Here is a 26,855-nt window from a genome sequence, read left to right as displayed (position 1 = left end):
AAGTAGAATTGGCGACAGGATAAGGGAGCTCCTCATCACCACAGATCTATCATAGATGTATGGCTAAGGCTGGGTGTATGAGAAGAGTGAGAGATAGGGACAGATTAGTCCAGCTATACAGAAAATTCCTGCTTCAAGCATAGGTTGGAGTAGATGGCTTTTGAAGTTCCTTCCAAATCTGAGATTTAATTTTTCCCCCAGTGATCTGTAGGATCCTGCTTTGCTGTGAAATAAATGGGAAACCTGCTCTTATCTTCAGGGACATTCATAAACATTACCTGAACTGCTGTTTCTATATGGATATTAACTAGAGTATAGAGTATAGAAGAGGGTAGAAGGAAGGAAAGTGAGAAAAAGTCTTAATGGTATAGAGAAGTGAGCAATAAAATAATTCAAACAAAGCTAATTTTCACCAACATTTTCAACTTAATAAAGAATTCATAAAGTCCCAGTTTCATTTCCTGTGCTCTTTTTACATTTCTAGGATTATTCCTAGAACCTCTTCTTGAGGTATCCAGTACTTTCCTGGTGTTCTTTCTGTTTCTGTCTCTCTCTGTCTCTCTGTGTGTCTTTGTCTCTGTCTTCCTGTCTCTATTTCTGTCTGTTTCTTTCATACACACATATAGTTTTGGATTATTTTGAAAAGATGAGAATTATCAATATATATCATAATGACAAAACAAAAAATGAGGAAGCATTATTTCCACTCTACCAAAGAAGGAAATGAGGCCCAGAAACAGTTAATATTTTGCCTAAGGTCACACTATTGATATTAGAAGGGATCCCAGGTCACCTCATACAACTTCCCATCCAATGCAGGTATCTCTATCAAAATCCCTCACAGTAGTCATTCACCTTCTGCCTGAACAGGTTTAGTGAGAAGAACCTCTTTACTTTGTGAGGCAGCTCTATCCTTTGTTGGACAGTTCTCATTGTTAAAATTCTCTTTTTAGTATTGATTTGGAATCTGCATTCTTTTATAATCCAACCTCTGGGTCTACTCTCCAGATTAGCAAAAAAACCAATTTTGCTCCCAGATTTATTCTTGAACAAAATGAACAATAATACTTCTATCACAAAAGACCAATTTTCAACACTGACAGTCACTGCCAGCAGTTTAATACTGCTGTTGTCCAGACAATCAAGAAGTATATCTAGACACTGAATTTCCAAACTGTCTCCAAAGATGACTTGCTATGTGACCCTGGATGAGTCACTCAATTTTTTTTGTCCTCAAAATTCTTCACTTAAAAACAAAACAAAACAAAACAAAACAAAAACAAAAAACTGAGGAAATAATTGCTCTCCCTCATTCAAAATGAATGTGTAGAAGAGAGTATTCTGGTGAGGATAAAGTACAAAAGTAAGACCAGGGGAGATGAATAAGGAAGGGTGAGAACTATAAACTGTTTATATTGGACATTTCCTCTTCCGACATAATATTGTTCCATTTTTTTTCCAATTTAGTTGATTAGAATTAAAAGGGCCTCAAGGTCAAAAGGACAAACAAGTGAACTCAGCCAGGGATGTCTGAGTTCTAAAGTCAAATCAGCCAAAGCAGCATCTTGCATCCTCCTTACCAATGTTGAAAAAGATTAAATTGAAGTACCTATGTATGTTCTGCCAGCATCTTGACAAGGAATGGCAGGAAATATGTATAAGAGTAACACATGGTTCCTGCCCTTATCAGCGTTTCAAACTTCTAGGCAAAATTCACAAACAGATGTGCAACATGACATTTTTATGTCCCAATTCCAACAATTTTACTAGTTGTGTGACCATAGACAAATCACTTAAACTCTCCTGAATTTTCTTCCTTTAATATAAATTACTGCCTCAATTATCCAGCTCACAGGGATGTTGCAACCGTTTGTGAATACTGAAGGGTTATGTGGGTTGTTTTTTTGGCTAACATTAAAGTAAAAAAATATACATGATTAGGGAGCCATCAACAAGGATCAGATACTAATGGAAAGAGCCTGGATGAGAAGATAAGAGATCTGTTTTCTAGTTCTAGATTTGTTCTCTCCTTGACTATGAATCTGGGTAAGAATTTAACCCATCTGGGTTTGTTTGTTCTTCACGGAAATTACAGATGATGCTACACTTGTTACTTTCTTACTCACAGGGTTTTTGTGAGGATCCAGAGGTATTGGCACTTTGTCAATTGTACGATACTATAGAAATTATCTACATTGTGATTTCCAAGTTCTTTTCCTCATTATCATTCTCTTATTTACAAGGGAGACAGCTCTAAGGAGTTTTAGAAAGATTTTAACTCTGCTATTTATTAATTGCAAAATACAGGGCAATTTTCAAAAAAAATCCCCTAATCTTAGTTTCTTTACCTGGAAAATGGGGATGATAATACTTATATTACCTATTTTTCAGGGTGAGTAATTCAATTTAATGTGTATGTATTAAGTACCTCCTATATAGGTGAACTATGCAAATGTAAGCTGCTATTTCATGCAAAAAGAAGGCACAACTGGAGTTGAGCTCAGGGAAACAAAAGAGAATTCAGAGGCAGATAGTGGGTTACATTTTAGGTAGATTTTTAACTTGGAGCAGAATGGATGAAGATTAGACTTCTTCCTAATACCATTCCTTAAAACTTTTTGACTTGGGGAAATCTGAGAAGACCATGTTATGCAATCCTACAAATACTACCTCCAGACAACAACAATATTATTTATATACTATTAAGAGTTTTGTGAAACATTTTATGTGTAATATCTCAATTTTATTCTCATAACACCTTATGATGAAGGTTCTATTATTGTTTCCATTTCATAGATGAGGAAACTGAGGATGAGAGATTAAGTGATTTCCCGAAAGTCATACAGGTAGTAAATATCAAGAGAGAATCTGAACTCAGATCTTTTAGATTTACCAGCAGAAAAGTTCACTGAATTGGGAAGGGTAAGATTCTAGGGACTATATTAGAGGTGCCAAAGTACTGTTTCATCCTAGCATTGTACATTTGAAAGAAGTGGTCCAATCCCACCAACCCTTCCCCCATTCTCTAGGCAGAAGTCAGGTTAGTAATGCTTTTCCTAAGGTAATAGGATGGGGGTAAGATGTGAAATTATAATTGTTGCCTCGATAGCCTGTGCCTGCGCATCTCATTATTGAGCAAGGACTGGAATCAAAGTATCTCTGTACAGCTGGTGTCCCATTTAATCTATTCATAATCAAAAGTGATTAGCATAGACGTCTGAATGCTGGGGATACTGTGTATGAGATCAAAGCCAAAGGTTCTGGCCTAGCTTTCCAGACCCACCTGGATACTGGAAGGGGCAAAGTGAGAGGGAGGGCTAGGGCTGGAGCAAAGGACCATGCCATCATGTGCTGGCAGCTAGGGATGGAAGGAAAGGCCAAGGTCTCTACCCATGTTTATGGATCTCTGCCCAGTCAATCATGATGAAACTTCCTGAACAGCCCCATGGTACAGAGATGGATAGGGCCTATCTGGCAGGGTCAGATGGGGCATGGTGAGGGACAATCTTTGAATATTAAAAAAGGGAAGGCAGTTTAAAAATCATCTAGTTTAATCTGCTCATCTTAGAAAAGAAAAAAAGCTTAGGCATAGTAGTAGAGTGAGTAGCCAAGAGTCAAATAACCAGACATAATCTAGCAAATCAACTGGATGAAAAATCTAAAAATGGGAAAATGGGAAAAAGCAGGGATAGGGAAATGATCTGGGCAGGGATCAAGACATACTAAATCTTTAATGCTTTTCATAAAATGCAAGCCTATCTCCCTTTTCCCAATCAAGTCCCAAGACACATAGATCTCCAAATTAACTGGAACAGTAATGCCTTATATCTCTTTTCTTTAATCAAGGACACCCTATCAATAAATAATTCTTGCATTGCTTTTCCTTATTAAATTTTATCCATTCTTTAAGGCTCAACTCAAGTCTCACTTCTTCCATTAAGATTTCCATGATTACATTTGCTAGCAAATTTATCTCCTCCATATCTAGATTCTTCCCAAGTTACCTAACTATCTGATGGTAACACTTTTTAAAAGTTTTAGCTATAGGAAATTTGAAGAAAAGTGGATGTCCATCAACTTGGAATAATTGAACAAATTATGAGATAAATAGAATAGAATTGTGCAATAAGAAATGAAGTTTGAGAACCTTAGCAAGATTTCTATGAATTGACACATAGAAATGTAAGCAGAACAATTTATACAACAATTTATACCTAATGTATAAGGTAATGGGTATTGTAACTAAGAGAAACTAAGGCAAAATAGAGATTAGAGAGTTTTTAATAATTTATTTGAAAGGGAGAGGTTGTGGGACGTGCTGCCCCCAAAGTTGATGTCCAGAGGATCCAGCAACCAATGTGAGTTCTCAATGACATATATATGCAGGTGACTCCATGCTACCAGGGGGATAGACTGAGGCAGGGGCAGAGTCAGAGCACTGAAAGCGGGAACTGACTATGAATCCGGTTCTGACAGAGTGAGGAGAGGCACCAGACATTCTAATAAGTTGGAATGACAGAATGGGGAGAAGCACCAGACATTTGATAAGTTGGGATGGGGAGAGGCATGGGACATTCTGATGATGTCTAAGATAGAAGATCTTTCTCCTTATATAGATCATAATGATTAGGAGGGAGGGCTGGTGTTGCAGGATTGAGTAGAAAAATTAGAAACTGAGGCCAAACAATTCAGGGAAACCGAGGCAAGATAATTTAGGGAAACTGAGGCAGGACAATAAAAGGGAACTCTGGCACAACAGTACATGTATTCAGATATGGTCAATTATAAGATTTTTCTTTCCTTGATTATATTTAATTGTTATTAGAAAAGATTCGATTAGGGGTGGGTATATATCACTAGGAAATGATAGGGATAGAAAAAAAATATGTCAATTAAAAACATTTTTAAAAATCATCTGATGTTTATATCAATTATGTAACCTATTAATATATCATTTACTGTCTTACTTACATTAATGCTTTGTATTGTTATATAGGTAATTTCATTTAATTGTCATGTTATTTAATTCTCAGTAACCCCATAATTTGTTTTGACTGTTCTCATCTCCATACTGCTCAATATTACCCTTTATTTGATGTCCTTTCCTCTTAAATGTTCATTGTGATCAGATTTTGCAATAGGAACAGGAAAGTAGGATTTAAATTTACATTGCAGCATGAACTAATGGTGAGGAGAATCTCCATATTTGCCACAGATGCTAGGACCATGACAGATATAAAATAGAAAAAATTCAGCTTGTTGAATTGAGTTATACATCTTCTGGCTTGATTGAATTATTGTAAAGAAGGTAATTTGTGGGTTTTTAAAATGTTAAAGCCAGAAAGGAACTTAGAAGGAATTTCTACAGAGTAAGACAAAGACTTGTTCAGGGTCATGGGGAAAGTTAGTGGAAGAACATGAACTAGTAATTAAATCTCTTAATCTCCAGTCTAGTGCTCTTTCCACTACAACATATCAGTGTCCTTGCTGTTTGTGATAAAGGAAGGAAGGAAGGAAGGAAGGCAGGCAGGCAGGCAGGAAGGAAGGAAGGAAGGAAGGAAGGAAGGAAGGAAGGAAGGAAGGAAGGAAGGAAAGAAGGAAGGAAGGAAGGAGAAGAAAAGGAAAAAGGAAAGAAGGGGAAAGAAAAGGAATGGAAAAGGAAATGGAGAAAAGAGGAGAGAAAAGAAGATAGAAGATAGGAGAAGAGAAGAAAGAAGAGGAAAGTAGAGGAGAAGACAAGACACAGGACAGGAGAGGACAGGAGAGAGGGGAAAAAAGGAAAACTGTTTTAGTAGATTTCTCAATTCTATTCCCATTTGAGTTATTTAAATTGTAAAAGGGAAAGAGAAAACATGAAACTTTCACACCATGAAGATGCTTTTGCTACTCTAAGGAATTTCTGACACTTTATTCATTTTCTCATCTATTACATTTTTTTCCCCCACCAGGTAACGGGTGGAGGGGAAGAATAAGCGAATACGTATTTATAATATATCTACCAGGTTCCAGGAACTGTACTAAGTGCTTTTTATAAATGTTATTTCATTTGATCATGACAACAATCTTGTAAAATGCATGTCATGATGACCCCTTTGAGGAAATAGGTTAAATGATTTACCTGGGGTCACATAGCCAGGATGTATCTGGGACTGGATAGGTGTCTTTATGCCTAGTTCAAGCACTCTGTCCATCAGGCTATCAGTTGCCTCTGTGTCAGGGCAGAGCCCTTGGGAAACAAAAGCCAGGGCTACTGATTCTGCCTCTTGCAACGTTGCCACATTGATATACTCTCCAAATGTAAAAGGGAACCCTCTAGAAAGTATATTACCTCTGGTCACCAGCTTGCCAGCTAATTAAGTAGCTGTGTCAGCAGGTTCAGTAGCACCCTGTTAGCCTTGATAGTCGAGTGGCTTCTGCCAGCACCTAGTTCATATCCAAGATGGAGATTATATTCCAGGAAGAGTTAAGCACTTTATTTGATGCAAAGGAGAGAATACTTTTTTTTCTTCTGTTGAATCCAGGAGTTCTGAACCTAGTTTTGGCAATCTCTGTATCCTTTTCCCACTCCCGCAGTTTGTTGGAGCCTCAATATAGAACCCTTCTCAAAATAGTATCTTTTCATATATAAAATAAAATACATAGGATTACCAAGAAAGCCACTTATCCTGAAATATAATTATCAAAATATCTCTCCCTCCCCCCAAAAACCCCCAGGTTGAAAACCATGCATTATCTAGAAATAAATGATATTGGTATCAAATAAAGGCCCCAACTTCTCAATCCTACTGAAGACTGAAAGGAATGGATATGTAAATATTACTTGCCTTCCCAAATTGAAAATAAGCACCTGAGAAGCATGGAAGGTTATGCCTTAGCCCTCTACCAAAATATCAAGAAAAGTGCTAGACCTAGAGCAGATGGTCAATAAAAGCAATGGCTGCTTAATATAGATGAATAAGAGAGGTTTCAGATTATCTGATTTCTTTCCATGAGTTTTCAAAAACATACTACATTAAGACAAAAAGACCTTTGCCTAATACCCTTCTACTCAATTTTTGGTACTATGGATTTTAGATTTACAGCCTAAAAGAACATTAAATGTGTTAGTTCAAATCCTCATTTTACTGATGAAGAAACTGAGTGTCACAGATGTCAGATGCTAAGTAGTAAAGTCAGATTTAAAAGTCAAGATTCCAACTTTAAATTCTTTCCTTCATTCCTCAAAATGAGTTATTCTATTCCTTTTAAAGGAGTATTTATTGAGTTATTACTACATGTGGATATATAACCAACAGTTCTGATCCTTCAGTATATCACATTTAAATTGAGGAAACAAGATATACACACATGGAACACAAAAGTGCAAAATGGCATGAAATGTAGTATTAAAGTGTTGGATATAGACTAAAAGTTCTTTTCTAAAGGTGTTTTTCAAACACCTTTTCAAACACATTTCATTACTGACATTTGGAGGAGCTAGGGGAAGGCTTTGTGGGAAAAGGTAGTATTTGTCTTGGGTTTTATAATATGGTTAGGAAAATGTCCAGGTTCATCCAAGGAGGTCAGAGCTGAGCCAGATTAGCAAAGTTATCCCAGCACGCTGTGGCCAACCCCAACCTATCTTTCTTCCAAAGTATCCATGAGACAGTAAGCCTTGTTTTGGGTGTCTGACCTGTTCCCAGACCCTGATGGGATCTCATATGTTACTGCCTTAAATAGGCATGAAGGGAGTTCACCTCTGCCACTTACTGGCATTGACAATGCATCTCTCTTTTCATATTGCCAGAGAAGCAAGAATGAGGGACTACCTTTAAGCCTAGAGGCATTTAAAGCTATGCTTCCAGACACTGGCATCATGACAGATCTGCTCTCTTGGCAGCTGATCTGGGTGGCTGTCTCAGCCATGCGTTCAACATTAACAATGTGGTGTCCCTATCGCCTGTACAAACTGGCAGTACCGGAAAGTGTCATTTGATAGAGAGAAAAGAAAGCAACCCTACTTCCCTTGCTCCTCTGGTGATCAATGCTTTCAGCTTAATTTGTAACAGAATGCAACTGTAAAGGAACTGACAACAGGGTTATCAGCTATTCTGTTGGTAGCACTTGAGGCAATCTTATTTTGATTTGACTAGACCCAGCTGCCCACTGCATGGAATGACCTTTTGCCCCATCCTGGGAAAAATGTAATTCTCTTCATGCCTGTTTCTGTCCATGGGGATTTGGAAACAGAGGCTGCTAGAATAATGGTAAGGTTTCCTAATGACAGATGCTCACAGAAGCAAAGAAATTAGGCGTTGTCAGAAATATAATCTACAAGTCTTCTGTCTTAAAAATAAACAACAAGCCATCTCTTTAAGGAAAAAATAAGGCAGTTGCAAGATTTCCATATAAATAATCACAAAAATGTTTTGTCTCTAAAAGAAAAAAAAAAGATTAAAAAAAAAGCTAAGATGAAGTAAAAATTAAGAAGTCTCTACTTTTTTTTTTTTTTTGCTAATACTTTATATTGAAACAAGTATGCTCCCTCTACACATTTAATAGAATAAAAAACAAAAACAAAACAAAACTATGTGTATGTTACATATGGCCACAAGAACCTATTACATATTTTTTAATAATAAAAAGCATATATAGTGGAAGCTAGCTGGCACAGTGGATATAGCACTGGCCTTGAAGTTTAGGAGGACTGGAGTTCAAATTCAGCCTCAGACACTTAATACTTTCTGGCTGTGTCACATAACCCCAATTGCCTCAGGGAAAAAAAATAATAAAAACATATATAGAAGTCACCATCAAATATTTTCTTCAAAAATACATTATTATATAAGGAACATGGGATTTTAGGGGTTTGGGAATTCTTTAAGAATCTTAGAGCTGTCTTAAGGGACTGAGGCTAAATTAGCAGTTAGATATTCCTGACTATCCACAATGTCTGAATGCTTAAAAATATAGCAGTATCCCACAGATACTATGAACTTTGAGTTGTCACTTCAATAATCATAATAATAGCTGGTAAGCATATATTATTTTATATTTACAAAGCATTTTCAAATTCTTGATATAATTTCATTTTTTCTTAGTAACACTCAGTAATAGTGAGTCAAAAAAGATAATATAATCACCAGGATACCAAATTTTGGATCTCCAGAAGAACTAATTGCCCATGGTCATAAATCTGTTAAATGGTGGAGCCAAGACTTAAATCCTTATCTTCTGTATCCAAAACCCATGATCTTTTGATTCAACCATACAGAAGTTGTATTTCTGCTGATCCATCTACATTCTCACTCAATCTGCTTTCTGGCCTTGAACTGGTGTAAAGGTTGATGAGGATTGAGGTGATAATCTCTGACAATAGACTCTCTTGAATTTTTCCTTATTCTTATTCACCACCTTGGCTTCTTAGCACCTTACTCTAACCCTTGAAAATGCATGTATGTGGAGGAAATATTAAAGACATCAGGAGTTGGGATAATTATTCTATAGTACTATAGTACTTATTAAGCACAAGTATAGAGGATACCAAAATATATTTTCATAGTAGCTCATGCATCCCGGCAAACATGACAGAACCATGGAGAGTTGTCAGACACCAAGAGCAGACGAATTTGGCATGCAAGCAATGGTTATAAAGGCAGCCCCAGAGAGGTAGAAAAGCCAGACTGAACCAAGCTACAAACAACATGTATCCCAAAAACACAGAGACATGCACTTCAAATATATCAAATTGTTATGCCTGCCCTTAATCTCCCTCCCCTTGCTGCCCCCAATTGTAACATCTGTTGAAACAGTTTATGGGCTCATGTTTCATTCCCACTGTTTAACTTAGCTGTGGAGCACTCAGGAGAGCCCAGTCCAGTCATTTCAATTAAAGTCCTTTCAAGGACTATGCCTGTTACTATATTTGTTATAGAATGTTCTTGTCCTTGTGGCTTTCCCCCCAAAATCCCCATAGTAAAGATCTCCATGTGCTGGATCTAATGCTATATGTAGGCAGAGAGTAGTTTTCTTTCAGGTTGAAGGATTGTAGTCAGGGCCATATTAAATTGGGTTTAGAATGTAGGATCATCAGAATAGCTCTTTGTACAATTTCTCCCCTAAATTAAATTGACTAACAATAAAATGTCTATTATGGGGAAATGAGACCTTTTTGAATCAGTCAACAAGCATTTATTAAGTGCTAGTGCTAAGTCCTGTGTTAAACAATGGGGATACAAAGAAAAGGAAGAACAAGGAGGAAGATGAGAAGAAGTTGGAAGAGGAGCAAAAGAAGGAAGATGAGGAGAAAGAGGAGGAAGAAAGAAGAAAGAACATGAAGAAGAGGAAGAAGAAGAAAACAATGAAAACTACTCTTTTCTCTCAAAGAGCCTAAAGTCTAATAGAGTATACAACATAAATTTAACTAAGTACATAAGGTTTATAAAAAGCATTAATCTTATACAGACAGTAATCTAAAAGTGGAAGACATCACTAACTGAAAAGATCTAGAAAAAGTCTTTATTCCATTCTCTCAATTTGGGCTACTTCTCTGAAGTAATTTTTTACTGCCTGGTTCCTATTATGGTAGAACATACAAAGAGCTAAGCCCTAGTAGGCTTTTCTTCCATGTAAATTTCTATTTTTCTGAAAAGTATCAAAATTATTCTAACAGCAATCAAATATGGTGTTGTCAAATATTGGTAGATGTGTCACTCAATTAAAAAAATCTCAGTCTGTATCTGAAGAAGTCTGAACTAGAGCTATTGTCACTACCTACTATGAACTTTGAACCATTATAATGTTCACTATAAGATAAGAGATCATTGACAGAAATGTTTCTTTTATTTGTCACTACCCAATAGTTAACATCAGTGAATACCAACCCTGTTGGAGTTTTAACATCCTAATTATATATCTTATAAGCACCTTCTTTTCAGGGAATACTCTATATTTTACTCAAATGTAATAAAAGAGAGACAGAGACAGAGAGGGAGGGAACAGAATTAGGGAGGAGAGAGAAATTCTTTTTGGAGTAAGTTTAATAGGATAAAAAATCAGAAGATACTTTACAAGATCAAGAGATGGAGGGAACCTTTTAAGACTTTACAACATAGATGGCAGAGACAGGAATTGTAAACATAGGTCTTCTAACTCTAAAATCATTTTTTGAAAAGTATTCTGTACTGTATTTTAATGTTTAGTATCTTAAATAATTTCTCTGAGAGTTCCTAGAAATGTGAGAAAGGCAGATTAGTGGTCTAGTGGATAAAGCACCAGGCCTAGAGTCTTCTTTCCAAGTTCAAATCTGGCCTCAGACACTTACTAGCTGTGTGACCCTGGATAAGTCACTTCACCCTGTTTGCTTCAGTTTCATCACCTGTAAAATGAGTTGAAGAAGGAAATGGCAAACCACTCCAATATCTTCACCAAGAAAACCCCAAATGGAGTCCTGAAGAATAGAATACAAGTAAAAAATAACTGAACAACAGAAAAAAAGAGAATGTGAGACATAAAGGGTTAAATCAAGCTTTGCAGGTGAGAATGTTGTTTCTCCAGATCTTGAACCTGATGAGGCCCTTGCTTCCTATGTGGAGGCTCAGGGAGGCTCAAATTTTCAGGCGCCTCCGTGCTCTCAATGAAGCACCTGTGGGAGCTAAGGAAATCCAAAATCTGACGTAGCTCTTCAGAGAGCTGGGATCCCAGTTCTCATTTACTTCAGGAAGAAGGCCTGCTGCCAACAATAGGGCTTGCAACCTGCAGATCTTGATTTCATTTATATATCTATTTTTCCCCAAAACACAGATTTTCCTCCTGAGCGTTAAGTAGACAGTAATTAATTAGAGTCAGGTTCCCTGGTGGATTCAAATAAATGAGAAAACAGAAGCACTAGGCTAACCTTGCCTGGAATGGGTTTTGGTGAAAGAAGGAAGCCAGTAGACTCTAGTTATGGGCTCTGAAAGCTATAGGAATGAGAGTCAATGCCAAGGGCAATTTTGGAATTAATAAAATCTAGGAATCTTCAGCTACAGTGATGGAAGTCTCCTGAGTAACAGATCTAAAAGAGACATTCTCAGGTCTACCAATTCTCACTATGCCATTTCATCTACTCCAAGAAGATTCAATTTATCAGGATGGCAGATCCCATCAAAGAAATCTTCCTGTGGCTAGAATAGGACCAGCAAGAAAAGAACATCAAATGCCTGGTGACACATACACATATATAGAGAATCAAATTCTCTATAAATCTTCAATATTAAGACAAAGTAAACTCCACAATGAATGAAGTCCATCTTATTTTCTATACAATACTTTTGAATAGCTATGTACTGACCATGAGAAGGTTAAAAATTGTCAGAAGTGGGACCATTGAAAAGTAATATTCTAAGGACATTACTTAAGGCAGTATGGAGAAGCCAGACTAGACTAAAGAAGCTACATTCAACCTAAATCAAACTCATATCAACTCTGTTCTGAAGTTCAAAGAAATCCTACTATGATTCTCTTTCATCTAATAACATTTAATTTTGACATAAATGGAAAAGACATTAATGACAATCGTATGTGAACAAGGACAAATGATTCGAGCTATACCTCAATGAAACTATCCAACTTCATCTTGTCCTGTTCCCTACATTCTAGTTTATGTTAGCATCTCCATGATCCCCTGAATGCTCATTTCTAACAGCCTGTACTCAATCTGACCAGCTGTCTCCTGTGTTTAACCAGACCCTACTAATGCTATAAGACCAAGTTTATGTTTCATCCACTTCTTAATGCCTTGTTAGGCATTAATCCCACTCACAATGAACTCCTATGTAATGAACTGTTCACATCATCCAGAATTATGTAAAATATCTTCTACCCACCCTGTATTTTTCTTAGGATACAAAACAAGGTAGAGCTCCAAGCAGTAGCTTAAGTAATATATACTGATTCTGATTTTTATTAGTTTTCAGTCTAAATCCAGTGGATCCGAAGGAAAGAGTAATGGGTAAATTTCAGAGAGATTACTTACTTCGATTCACTTTTCTAATGTAAGTTCACAATCCATTAAGAGATCCTCCACCTCAAATCATTAGCAAAGTAGTTCTTCTAGAGGCTGCAGCAAATCAAAGGAGTGCCACATCTCCCTAACCCAAACTCTGCTCCCCTACACCTTTCTGTTCTCCAGCCTTCTGAAGGTTGCATCTCTGTATTATCCAGCATAGAAAAGTGAAAATGAGAAAGAATCTCACTCTAATTGAAATCACAGCAGTAGCTTAACAGTCTTTGAAGTGTGAGTGAATGGGGGAGGTAAATCTCGCAAAGTAAAGGAGGGTTTTTTTTTTGGGGGGGGGGAATAGAGCTGCTTTTCCTGACAACACTCAAACTAACCATAAATCAAACAGCATATAGCTGTTGGTATCAAATATAGTTCTCTGTGCCACTACATCAAAAAGCCTTAATTAACAAATAATTTATTCAGAAAAGGAAGAAAATTCCCTTGCACTAAATAATTGTATTATAAGTCAGGGCCTCAGCTGTTTGCTTTTTTCCTTTTCTGAAAGCTTGACAGGAGTGGAAATTGAGCCTTTGGAGAAAGGATAAGTAGAAAATGGATCAAAGTATCTGAGAAGAGACTGTTGGCTCTGGAGGTCAGTAGGGCTCAACTGATGACTCTTCTGTGGGAAAACAGCCTCTAACAAATCTGTCTGCCTTTAGAACCATTTTTAATACAGCTGTTTCTGAAAAGCAGTAACATGAAGTAGCTGCTAGTTTTCTGAGCACAGGTCATTTATTCAACACTGGAAGACTTCAAGAAGTTTAAGGTCTGAGTCCTATTGCCTTCCAGAACCTTCCATTCTCCAAGAAACCAAGTAGAATAATGAGAAAGAAAAAGGGCTTAGAGTCAGGTGACACAGGTCTGGCACTTAGTGCTTGTGTGACCCTAGGCAAATCAATGAACTTCAGTTTTCTTACAAGTACAAAAGAAATAATGATGCTTTCAGTATCCACCTCAAAGAGTGGGAAGAAGCCCTTTTGTAAACCTTAAAGAAACTGGAGTACTTATGATTGGTGTGTGTATTGGGGAAGATGAGATTTATGTACATGAAATATGACAGGAATCATATATTTAGAACTAAAAAGCAACCTTAGAGTTCCTCTAATCCAAACTTCTTATTTTAGATGGGGAAACTGAGAATTATAGGGCTCAAAAAAACTTGCCCACATTCATGTAACTCTTATGAGGTAGGGATGGAATTTGACCTTTAAGTCCTTTGCTCTTTGTTTGATAGCAAAACATCTATTATGTATAGAAGTCCACAATTAATTGCCAAATGAAGTAGACTGTAAGTTTTATGAAGTTCAAAAGCACAAGAGATTAAATGTGGGCTGGGCAGTGCAGGAGAAATACATTTATCATGGAAGATTGCAGTTTGAGTTGAACCATAGAGAAACTGGTTTCTGTGCCAGTGATACATTGTCTCCAGAGGAACCTTTGCTTTCATATGACACATTAAGTTAATATAAAAGTTGCCCCTTCTTACCATTCTTATACCCCATCCTATCTCTGGGAACATAATGTTCATTAAGGAATAGATAGATACCACTGTTTAAAATAATCTTTGTAAATGTAGTGCTCTCAATGGTTCTACAGCCTGCAATGCTTTTCCTTACCCCTTTTTTCTCATGTATAATTGTAGACTTCTATCCTACAAGGCCTAATTCAAACCCCACTGTCCTCTATCCAAAGCTTTTCCCCACTAATCCTAACTTCCCTCAGTACTTATATCAATATCACACAATATAATCCTTACTTGTACTATTTTTATTTATTAATTGAAAAGGTATTATTTATTAAGCATTTTTAATGTTTCAAGTACTATATTTGTTCTTTTTCTTTTAAATCTTCACCTAACCAGCAAGTTCATAAGCTCCTTGGAGAGGGAGCTCATATGGTATCCTTCACCATTCTTGTCATTCATTATTCCTTAATTGCCTAAAGGAATAATGCTTTAGGATCCCTGAAGGTCATCATTTCTGTTGACCAAGAATACCCAAGGCCCCTCATTTCTGCCCGTGCTTATCCGTTTCTTTATAATATCATGAATTGTCCCTTAGAATCACAAACCTGAAAGTCGGAACAAAACTTTAAGGTCAGTTGCAGAAATACTTCCACAATGTCTCCTTACAGTTCCCTATCCAATAACTACTTGAACACTTTTGGAAATGTGAACCAACAGTGGTATTCACAAGGTGAATACACATGTCAAAATAACATTTATACAGTGTTTTAAGGTTTACAAAGTACATATATTATCTCACTTGATCTTCATAAACCTATAAGGAAAGTTATATTAGCCCCATTTTACAGGTAAAGAAACTGTTCCTCAGAAAGGTGAATGATCTATTACAGAGAAAATATCCTAAATACAGAGAACTGTTACATTGGTTATTATTTACCTCTCACTATGGAATGATGATGATGATGAGGAGGATAATGACAATTAGGGCAATGATGATAATGAAGAAAGCAGCAAGGCCAATAATAATCATTATCATCATGATAGCAGCATTTATATAGTCTTTTAAAGTTTATAAAGTATTATTCATATCATCTTATTTGAAACTTACATAATGTGAGGTAGGTGCTATTCTTATCAAATATCTGAAGCAGGATTTGAAAATATAGTCCTTCACTGATACGTTGTTGGTGGAGTTGTGAAAGAATCCAGCCATTCTGGAGAGCAATTTGGAACTAGGCCCAAAAAGTTGTCAAACTGTGCATACCCTTTGACCCAGCATTGCTGTTATTGGGATTATATCCCAAAGAAATACTAAAGAGTGGAAAGGGACCTGTATGTGCCAAAATGTTTGTGGCAGCTCTTTTTGTTGTAGCTAGAAACTGGAAGTTGAATGGATGTCCATCAATTGGAGAATGGTTGGGTAAATTATGGTATATGAAGGTTATGGAATATTATTGCTCTGTAAGAAATGACCAGCAGGAGGAATACAGAGAGGCTTGGAGAGACTTACATCAACTGTTGCTGAGTGAAATGAGCAGAACCAGAAGATCGCTGTACACTTCAACAACAATACTGTATGAGGATGTATTCTGATGGAAGTGGAAATCTTCAACATAAAGAAGATCCAACTCACTTCCAGTTGATCAATGAGGGACAGAAATAACTATACCCAGACAAGGAATACTGGGAAGTGAATGTAAATTGTTAGCACTACTGTCTATCTACCCAGGTTACTTATACCTTCGGAAGCTAATAATTAATGTGCAACAAGAAAATGGTATTTACACACATATATTGTATCTAGGTTATATTGTAACACATGTAAAATGTATGGGATTACCTGCCATCCGGGGGAGGGAGTGGAGGGAGAGGGGGATAATTTGGAAAAATGAATAAAAAAAAAAGAAAATATAGTCCTTATAAGGGACAGATATTAATAAATATAGCATTATATAGTAGAAAGAATATTGAATTTGAAGTGTAAGAAACTGCCTCTAATGCCATATTTTGTCACCTTAGTGACTTTGAGCAAATTACCTCTTGAAGAATCAATTTCCTTTTCTAGAATACTAAAGAAGTAAACTAGATAACCCCTATGATTTCTTTTCTCTCTAAAGCCTATAAATACTATGGGATCTGGGGTCTAATCTCAACTTAATAACCAAGTCCCTGGGTGAATTTGGGCAAATTATTTAATCTCTCTAGGTATTATTTACTTCATTTATTAATTGAAATAATTGGACTAAGTGATCCCTAGCATTCTGTAAAATCACTGCCTAGATTCATTTTCAACTAACTCCATTGGGGATTCAATTCTTTAAGTGGTTTCTACATAAGCCTAGAGATGCTCAACAGAACTCAACAGTGGGAGCCAGAATATATTTCTTAGAAAGTCATCTTTCTAATAGAAAGTGAGAATAGGAAAGAAGTACAGGCTGGGTATTCATAGAAACTTTAAAGCTGGGAAATTTTTCTTCTAAGTCTCCCATTCTTCTTTCTCCTTCTCTCCTAGAATCATCAAGTCTCCATCCTTGTGCCTTTTTCTCTATGAATATCTCCCAAAGGGGGTTCACTGATCAATTTAAGAGGGTGTTCTGAAATTTCATCTTTCAGAACCTTGGTGTTATGTATAATCCAAGTAAGAAATTGGTTTAACAATTTGTGTCACTGGTATTTTTCATTCTAAAATGCTACATATGAATATGTATGAATCAAAAATACTTATTATTAGAAGTGTGAACTTTTCAGTATGAAAACTACCTTAATTTCCTCAATTTGAACTGAAAAATTTCCTTGGTCTCCATTTATCCTGGTGGTATTTCATGTTCCCAAATCAATTCCTCCCATTCCCTAATAGCATTTATAGATTATGTTAAAAGATATGAAACAAAAAAAAATGCATCATAAACAAATTAGTTTCAGAAATACTGGCTTATAACACTGTCTTTCCCTGGAGATTCTTGAATAGTGTTGAAAAGCCAAAGGAATGAATCTCTAATAATATAATTTCAGTGTAATGATAGGCAGCTTGGAAAACATTATTGGGAAAGGGCAAAACCCAATACCTCTCAAATTATACCATGTAGGCAGCTGCCTACTCTTCCTCCCCATAAACCCAGACTAGAAGTTGAGGATTGGAAAGGGAGAAAGAGAAGCTATAGGACTTTCCCATTCCAATAAAAATCGACAATTTGCAGTAATTTGACTGTGATTTAACAATGCTTTTAAAAGAGGAAGTAAATGCCTCATAAAGTCTAGTGACCTATTCACTCCTGTGTGCTTCATCAGGTTTTCAAAGCTGTTGCCCTCCAGAAGGGTCCACCTATTCCAATCTTCTCTGGGTAAATGCCAGAAATGAGCCTTATTGAAGGCTTAAGAGAGTTTTCCTGTGCTCTTACAGTTGAAAAGACAGAAAGACAGACAGACAGACAGACAGACAGACAGAAAGAAAGAAAGAAAGAAAGAAAGAAAGAAAGAAAGAAAGAAAGAAAGAAAGAAAGAAAGAAAGAACAAAAATATCTTTCTATTTCTACTCTTCCTTCTCTTCTCTTTCTTCAATTTCTCTATCTCTTTCTTTCTCTCTGTCTCTCTCATCCCCCTCCCTGTCCTTTTTCTCTTTCAAGTCCTTTCTTTCCTTAACAATAAAAGTTGAATGGCAATGCAAATCTAGCTCTCTGCTTAAAACCCGAGCCAGCAAGGCAGCATGTCACCCATATTTATGAGCTTTAAATGGCTTTTATCAAAGTGAGGTCGCACTAAATCACCTCTGAGCTGTCATAAATACAAATGACTTGACATAGGCTGCAACAAGCCTTCGGGGAAAATTATATGATCTGCTGTTGCAGTTATGGTATATCACACAGGGAGCTCATATATTTCCACTGGCAAGGTAATCCGATCCTTCAAAGGACACTAATGGGTGAAAAGAGGAAGAGAGAGATAGTGAATCAAGTCATGTGCATGCATCTGTGTCCATGCATCTATGTGCAGGCTCATGTGAACATAGAATCATGGCTCAAATGACTAATAAATTACAGAATCTTCTCTGTTGGCAGAACATTGATAAATAAGTTTAGTTATAGGGAGAAAAAAATTAGACAAGTTCTTGGATCCCACATAGATTTTTCTCTTTAATAACCAATCAAAGGAGTCAGTGTGGTACCATGGACAGGGTTAGACCTAGAGTCAAGAAAATTGGAAGCTAGTTCCAGCTTTGCCACTGACAAGTTGAATTTCAGACAAGTAATTTCCCTCCTCTGAGCCTCAGTTTCCTCATCAGCAAAAAGTGTATTGGGAAAATGCAATAAAATGCAATTTTATGTGATCTTTAGAAGGTACAGGAACCATAAAGATCTGAACTGGGATATTTCTCAACTTGATGATCTTCCTACATTTTCCTCTGGGATGATTGGATGTCTTCCAAGCAAGTCAAAGATAATTCCTTCACTGGCAGTTGCTGAAAATCTGGTTTATGACGGAAAAACAAAACAAAACAACAACCAAAAAAACCCCACTCCCCTCCAGGATGAAAGAAATCACTATAGGAAAGACAAGACTCTGATAAGAGGGAAGACATTAAGAATTCTTAATATAACAGAATTGTATCAGTTTCCTCAATATGGTTTCCCTTATATTACTGAGTTGTTAGTGTGATCTGTTGAAAATAGCATGCGTGAGAAAGACATGGGTTCTTGACCCACTTTTATCAGTTATTAATTGTTAGGCTTGGCTCATATCCTTTAAATTTTTTGAACCTCAGCTTTCTCTCTACAAAATGGGTATAATAATAGTTATATTACCTATAAAGGTCAAATGAGAACATTTATGTGAAGCAGGTTGTAAATTTTAAAGTATCATATAAATATTAAATAAAAATGGCCACCTCTTTAAAGGAACTGAACAAGAATTAAGATAAAGAATGGCACAGCTTTGGATACCCTGTATCCAATTCTCAAACACAACATGCCATCAATAATTAAACTCCTCACATGACCATCTATAAATTATCAAATAGTGGTGATTGCTAAACAGTATTGTGGGAAACTTAAACACATATAAACATTTTCTTTGGCAGAATAGAGCCCAAATCTGAAGTTGAATTCTGTTACCTGGGCATCATATTGTTGATCTAGTGATTTCTATTCAAGTCCCTTACTGTCTCCAAGATAAAACATCAATTCCTGTGTTTGGCTTATTATACCTTTAACACCCAACCATATATTTATTTCCAGCTTCATTATATATTAGTCTCCTTCTTGCACTTTATGGTCTAGCTAAAATAGGTTTCTTTCTATTCTTCAAACACAGTACTCTATCTTTCATCTCCATGCCTTTGCACTGGCCACCTTCAGAGTTCAGAGTACAGTCCCTCCTCACTCCCACCTCATCAGATTCCTAACTTCTTGAAAGACAAAACTCCAGCATTGCCTTCTATCTGAAATCTTCTCTGATCCAACCAACTGCTAATGCTATCATTCCCTACTTGTTATTGAGTACTTCATATTTATTTTCTATATATATCCAGCATACCTTTATCTTATATATTTTTACACTGAGCTAGTTGTCTCCTCCAGTTGAACATAGGTCTCAAATTTGATTTTCTAATGACTAGCCCCCATCTCATCATACAGGAAATGCTTAACAAACATTTGTTGATTGACTGAAGAATCAACTTGATTATGAAATAAAGTAGACACATACCTCTCTAGGCTCCTGACCATACTAATATATTTCTTCCTTTGAGACTCATGGCCCATGAAGGATCCAGGTTTACAGCCTTTGCCTGTTTCTCTTGCCGAGGCTGGCTATGAAAAGAATTACCTCTCAGTTACTGAATACTAAGGAAATAAATAGGGGTATGCTAAAGCCAGTTCAAATCAGCTCAGGAAAACTGATTGTTAAATTTTCCACATGATAGTCAAAAATTGGCAATCACTAAAAATTAGGGCTCAATTCATTGTCTTGTTAATTATCTAGATATGAGAAAGTGATGGAGAAATTGTTAATAATATAAAATAAACTCAAAAGTATGTTGGGCATACTTTTTTTCCTGGAAAGCTTGTTGTTAAACATTTTCCAATACACCACTGGAAAATAAGTTAGCAGTATATGGAAAACCTTTTTTTTTTTCCCTTCAATTCTATGCTAGTATGGGTCTCCTCTTTTTTCTAAGCCATGAGGACTGTTTATAATCTAGCAACTACATTTGTGCTATGCATCTTCATTGAAAACCCTCCTTAACCATTCCCTTATTATTTACAGTAGTATCTCTTATTTGTGGCAGAATTTAAACTATCTAATATCTCCTCTTATTTCATTTTCTATTATTTAACCAAGGTAGAAAGCAGCTAGGTGAGGATCAAGGGAAAGGCAGGCAGAAATAATATTAAGATAGAATTGTAGCAAAGACCATTCTGTTAGAAGATCATGATGTAAAGGTATTAGAGACTGAAAAAGGAAGCATGGTATAGTGTAATATGGTGTAGTATAGGAATATTCTATCCACAGCTCTTAGCACGAGAAGAGTAGATGGGGAAATAAGTGATTACAGTTCTGGAGAAATAGGAATTAAGCAGATTCCTGGTTCATATCAGGTAAATTACTGAGGCTATGACTTATACAAGATGAGGATCTGGTAGAAAATTTTAATGATTATTGTAAACAATGTTTTATTTCACATGAAAAGTTGAGTGAGTGCTGACTCTAGGAAGTATGATGCTGGGGACCACGGAATAGCTTTGAGTCTCCTTCCCCTCTGCTATAGTTCTCTTGTGTAAGGGATATTTGTCTTAGTAAGGATTCATGGCTTGGTTGCTTTACTATCTTGGCATAATGTATACACCCCTGGGAGCAATCAATGTTGACACTGATAACATCAAATTTTGTTTGATATTATTTATAGACATTCTATTAGCTTAGCTTACATCTGTTTTTCAGTTGCTATATATTACCTTGGGAAGAATGGAAGACAAAAGACAAGCATTTATTAATCACCTACTACATACCAGTCACTGGTCTATGCTTTACAAATATTAACTAATTTGATCCTCATAATAGCCAAGGGAAATAGATGCTATTATTTTCTTTATTTTATAATTGAGAAAAAAATACAGAGATATTAAATAAGGTCACAAAACTAGAAGTGTTTAAGGTCATATTTGAATTCAGGTCTTCCTAATTCCCATCCCATTGTTCTATCCACTATACCACTTAGCTTCCACTGGTGAGTTTAATCCAATACACTCAGAAGAAAGAAAGGAATGATGAGGTCCATAGGTAGATAACAAACCTGTCAAAGTGATAGGAAACAATAGTAATAAAGAACTTCATCTCTCCAGATATCTGCCAGAGATGATGTACCCTTCTTTGTCCCTATCTGCTAAAAACAAAACATTACATTTCTGATTTGTTTTAATGATAGTAACTTTCTTTAAAACAGAGAAAATCACTGGGGGAGATGGTGAATTGTTTTACTAGACAGTATTTATGTAGAAACTATTTGTTGAAGTGAAAATAATAGGAACTTTGGGAGGAAGTGACTAAATTATATGAAGTTTCATGATAAATAAAGAGAGAAAAAATCTAGTATAGTCAGGTAAAGGCTAAGTTTGGAAATCATTTTCAAAGTGTCCAGAAGGATGAAATTCTGAAGAGATGAACACAAATGTCTTCAATAAGGATGTCAAGTTCAAACTGGAGAAAAAGATTTATGTAGGAGGAAGGAATGGGACTAGAGAGTGACAAGAGCACTGGAGCTTCTGATGGGAAAAACTAATACTAAGTACATTTTTAGCAAAGACAGCAAAGAAATATAAATGGAGTGACTAAGGATTTGAATTGGAAAAGCATTCAAAGAAAAAAAAAAACCTATCTCAGTAGATAAAAAAGGAAAATGAGTCAAAGCACCCTTGGGAAGGTGAATATATCAAAACAAATTGTACAACCATATGTATATGTATTTGGTAGAAGGCAAGAGAGGGTGTATATACTGGGTGATCAAAAAGTCTTAGTATAGTTTTAATCTTATTAAAGTTCATAAAAGCTGCAAAATGGAATAAAACTTTTGAGATACTTTGTGTATATATACATACACAGAGACATACAAATATACATATATATGTATATATGCATTTATGAATACAAATATATGTATAAATATTTAATGGAAGAATATACACTTAACCATTCTGCCTCTAAATATAAATCAATCATATAATTTACCAACAAAAATAAGATAACAAAATACAGTCTTTTTGTATACATAAACACATTTTAAAACACAGATGCATAAAGAGTTTATAAAATGAAGGGGTAAAGCAAAATCAATTATTTTTCTCTAAATGACAGAAGATGCAAAGCTTATATAAAAATAAATAATAGGGGCAACTGGGTAGTGCAGTGATAGAACAGCCCTGAAGGCAGGAGGACCGAATCTAATCTCAGATACTTAACACTTCCTAGCTGTGTGACCCTGGGCAAGTCACTTAACCCCAATTGCCTCAGCAAAAAAAAAAAAAAGAAATAATAAAAATTTGTAAAATCAAGCCTATATTTTCAAATAAGCAAAATACATCATAAAAATGTGGATAATAAAAGAGTATCAAATATGCATGCAACAAATGGATAGCAGTTAAGTTGTGGTTGGTTTGTTTGTTTTACAAAAAGCTTGGTAAATTACCAAAAAATTAAGGAAGCTTTATTATTATTCTTTTAGAACTGTATTAATTCAATGTACACAGAAGAATGAAAATAAAGAGTTGAGCAATTTTTTGGAAAAATTACATTTGATTGATATGATGGATTCTGGATGAAATAACTAAAGAACACTATAGTTTCTTATTATGGCAGAGAATCTTTATATACATTAATCATTCACTAAAGAATAAGAAAAAAACAATATAAAACAGGTCACAGCACAATAAAATTAGTAACAAATAGAGGAAATTAGGCAAAAGATACAGATCTAAACTGAGCATAAATAGACATTCTGAATAATAATTCTGTAAAAGCACAAAATTCTAGAAACAATAATCATTATATACATAGTAATAACAATGGAACAATATGCCAAAACTTTTGTGACAGCAAAATAATCCTCAGAAGAAAAATATATAACTCTGAAAACTTATATCAACAGTAGGGAGAATCTATAATAATATAAGTGCCTAAGATAACTAAAAAAAGAAATAAAGAAATTAGCAGTCCAACCTCAGAAAAAGAAATTGTACACCATAGATAAAATATTAGACAAAAATCCTTGGCCAAGACAAATGTACCAACAAATTAGAGCAAACATTTAACAAGTAAGTGATACCTAAACAACAAAAATAATCCTCCAAAATTAAGATAGAAAATACTTATCCAAAAGGCTTTTGTGAGACAAATACAGTCCTCATACTCTCCCCCAAAGGAGGGACAAATTAAAGAAAACTCCTGCCTAATCTCAATAATAAATGTTGATACAAAAACCTTAAAAATTTTAAATATAAAATGATCCTGATTCAATATTATAAAAATGTTTATTTATAGCTTCTAAGAATGAGCACATTATTAACATACATTACACTGAAGAAACTCTAGAAACTTTCTCTATTACAAATGAATAAAGCAAGTATTCCTCTCCTGACCACTATTATTGTTATGACTAGAGATACTAGTTATAGTAATGAGAACAAAATCAGATTGTAAGCACTGGCAAAAAGTAAACGAAACTATCAATATTTGCATATAATATCATGACATACCTAAAAAATTCCAACCAATCCATGAAGAAACTAATTTTGGTAACTTGTCTGTTCAGAAAGGTAGCAATATGAAAAAATAATTCACTAAAAAAATCAAAATGTTAATGCAAGAATAGCATAACCCAGGAGGAAATACTTAAGAGAAAATGCTTTCAAAATAACTACAAGTAGCATAAATTATCTTGGAGAGAACATAGCAAGATAAATACAGTATTCATCAACCTGTAAGTCAATAAGCATTTATTAAGCTCTTAACATGTTCCAGACACTGGGACTAAGCACTGAGGATGCAAAATAAAACAGAGGCACAGTCCCTGCCATCAGAGTTCAACTTCAAACCAAAGGGACAATATACAAACAACTCATACAAGTAAAGCACATAAAAATAAATGGAAAGTAATTTCACAGCATAAGATATTGAGGGTAAGAAGGTCAGGATAGAAGAAGGGAAATTAAGAAAGGCATCTTGAAAAGGAAAACAAGAAAGCCAAGAGATAAAGACTAGGAGGGAGAGAATCCTAGGAATGAGGGGCAGCCACTGTAAAAACACTGAATTGAGGGATGATGTATCACATACAAGGACCAGCAAGAAAGTCAATGTCACCAAATCAGAGTACATGAATGAAAAGACTGGAAAGGTAGAAAGGCATCAGGTTGTGAAGGTGACAGTCAGTGAGTGGAGAATGAATTGAAGTTGGGAAAAAACGAGGCAGTGAGAATAACCAGCAGGCTAAGTGCAATAGTCAAAATATAACGTTATTAGGACTAGATCGGAGTGGCAGCTATGTGACTTTAAAAAAAGAAAGAAAGAAAGAAAAAGAATGTTCATAAGAGATTCTGTGAAGATACAGATGGTAAGACTTTGCCAATGATTTGGATATGAGGGCTAAGTGTGAGTAAGTTTCTAAGAATGACACCAATATTATAGAGATTGGGCAACTGTGAGAATGATGGTACTCTTGACATTCAAAGAGAAAATTCAGAAGAGGAAGCGTTGAGGAAAAAAAATAATGAGTTCTCTTATAGACATATTGAATTGGAGGTTTTTTTTTTTACAGAATATCTAAAGTGAAATATTAAATAGACAGTTGGTGATGTGAGAATGAAGGTCAGGAACTAGGTTAGAGCTCAATAAATAAATTTGAGAATCATCGGAATAGAGGTGATAATTGAACCCATGATAGAAGATGAGATCACCAAATGATAATAGTACAAAGAGAGAAGAAAAGAGGGTCTAGGACAGACCCTTGAAGGACAAATATGACTAGTGGGTGTGACCTGAAGAAGTAGCAACCAAAGAAGGATGGATCATCCTCAGACAAGTAGAAAGAGATCAGGAGAGAATAATCTCACAATAACAACAACCACCAAACAAATAAACAAACAACTAGTAAGGAGGGAGCATTCAGAAAAGGGTTATTTAGAAGAGTAATTTCAAACTTAAATAGGAAGAGGGGCCACTAAACTTAAATAGGAAGAAGGGCCATTAAATCATATAAGAGGAATGCTATGGACCACATGCTGACTTAGAAAACTGCTTGTTAATATTATCAACATTTTATTGTCTTTTTACATATTTTGTTATATATTTTTTTAATTCTAACTGCACTGGGAATGCCGTAGGTTAAATATGTCAGAGAGTTAAACATTTGACACTTCTGATCCAGAGTGTCAAAGGTTAAGAAGGTTAAAAAAAATGAGGACTGAGAAATGGCCATTAGATTATTACTGACTTCAAGGAGAAAAAAATAAGTTCAGACAGTGGAGATTTTAAAACAGAAAAAAATGAAGGCTTCTGGGCTTTCTCAAAGAGTTTAAGCATGAAATGGAGGAAAGATATAGGATGACTGTGTGGGTGGGATCAAGTTTTGTTTTGTTTTGTTTTGTTTTTTTTAATTTGGGAGAAATACAGGTGAGTTTGGAGACAGCAGGAAAGTCAATAGCAGACAAAGAGAGATTGAAGGCTGAATACAGAAATAAAGAGGGGCATTCTATTGTGGAGACAGACAATTTATAGGGTTCAGCCATGCCAATATAATAAAATAACAATAATTGAAAAAGGAAGTGGTATAATAGAGATCTGGACTTAGAGTTAGTAAGACCAGAATTTAAATCCTACCTCAAGTACTTACTACATGTGAAGGTAAAGTCATTTAAATCTCCTATGTCCTCTTCTATTAAATGAGACAATAACACTTACCTTATTGTGAGGATCAAATGAGATAATCTGTGTAAAGTGCTTTGCAAACCTTAAAAATGCAATATACACCGCTCCTGCTGCTGCTCCTGCTACTACTACTACCCCCACCACCTAAATTTACAGATTTAATGCTGTGCTAGTCAAATTGTTGAGGGGATAGTTTTTCATAACAGAAAAAAATAACATTCAAGTGTTTAACGATTGCCTTTTTTTATAACTTGCTTTTTTGTTTTAATAACTTGAAAAGGAACTAAGCATGGTAGGATTTGGGCCCATTGTTTATAACTGAATACTGGCACTTTCCCCTATTTACTTACTTCCCATTTCATCTACTCAAAAGATTACATTTGTAAGAACATTTTTTTTATTTTTCATTCACAAGCCCAGTCTGTGTAAAATCTTTCCAAATGGGAATCTCAAGTTTCC

At 35.5% G+C, this 26,855-nt stretch overlaps 1 protein-coding gene across 9 annotated transcripts in view; it reads right to left on the bottom strand.

Moving 5' to 3' along the window:
• SETBP1 (SET binding protein 1) overlaps positions 1 to 26,855 on the bottom strand; it is a 468,541-nt gene that overhangs the window by 248,709 nt on the left and 192,977 nt on the right. The window lies entirely within an intron of this gene.

The sequence above is a fragment of the Sminthopsis crassicaudata genome, chromosome 1 (assembly GCF_048593235.1).
Source record: "Sminthopsis crassicaudata isolate SCR6 chromosome 1, ASM4859323v1, whole genome shotgun sequence".
NCBI classification, from domain to species: Eukaryota; Metazoa; Chordata; class Mammalia; order Dasyuromorphia; family Dasyuridae; genus Sminthopsis; species Sminthopsis crassicaudata.
Note: the sequence above shows the minus strand (reverse complement) of the source record. Positions and strands in the feature narration are given on the sequence as shown.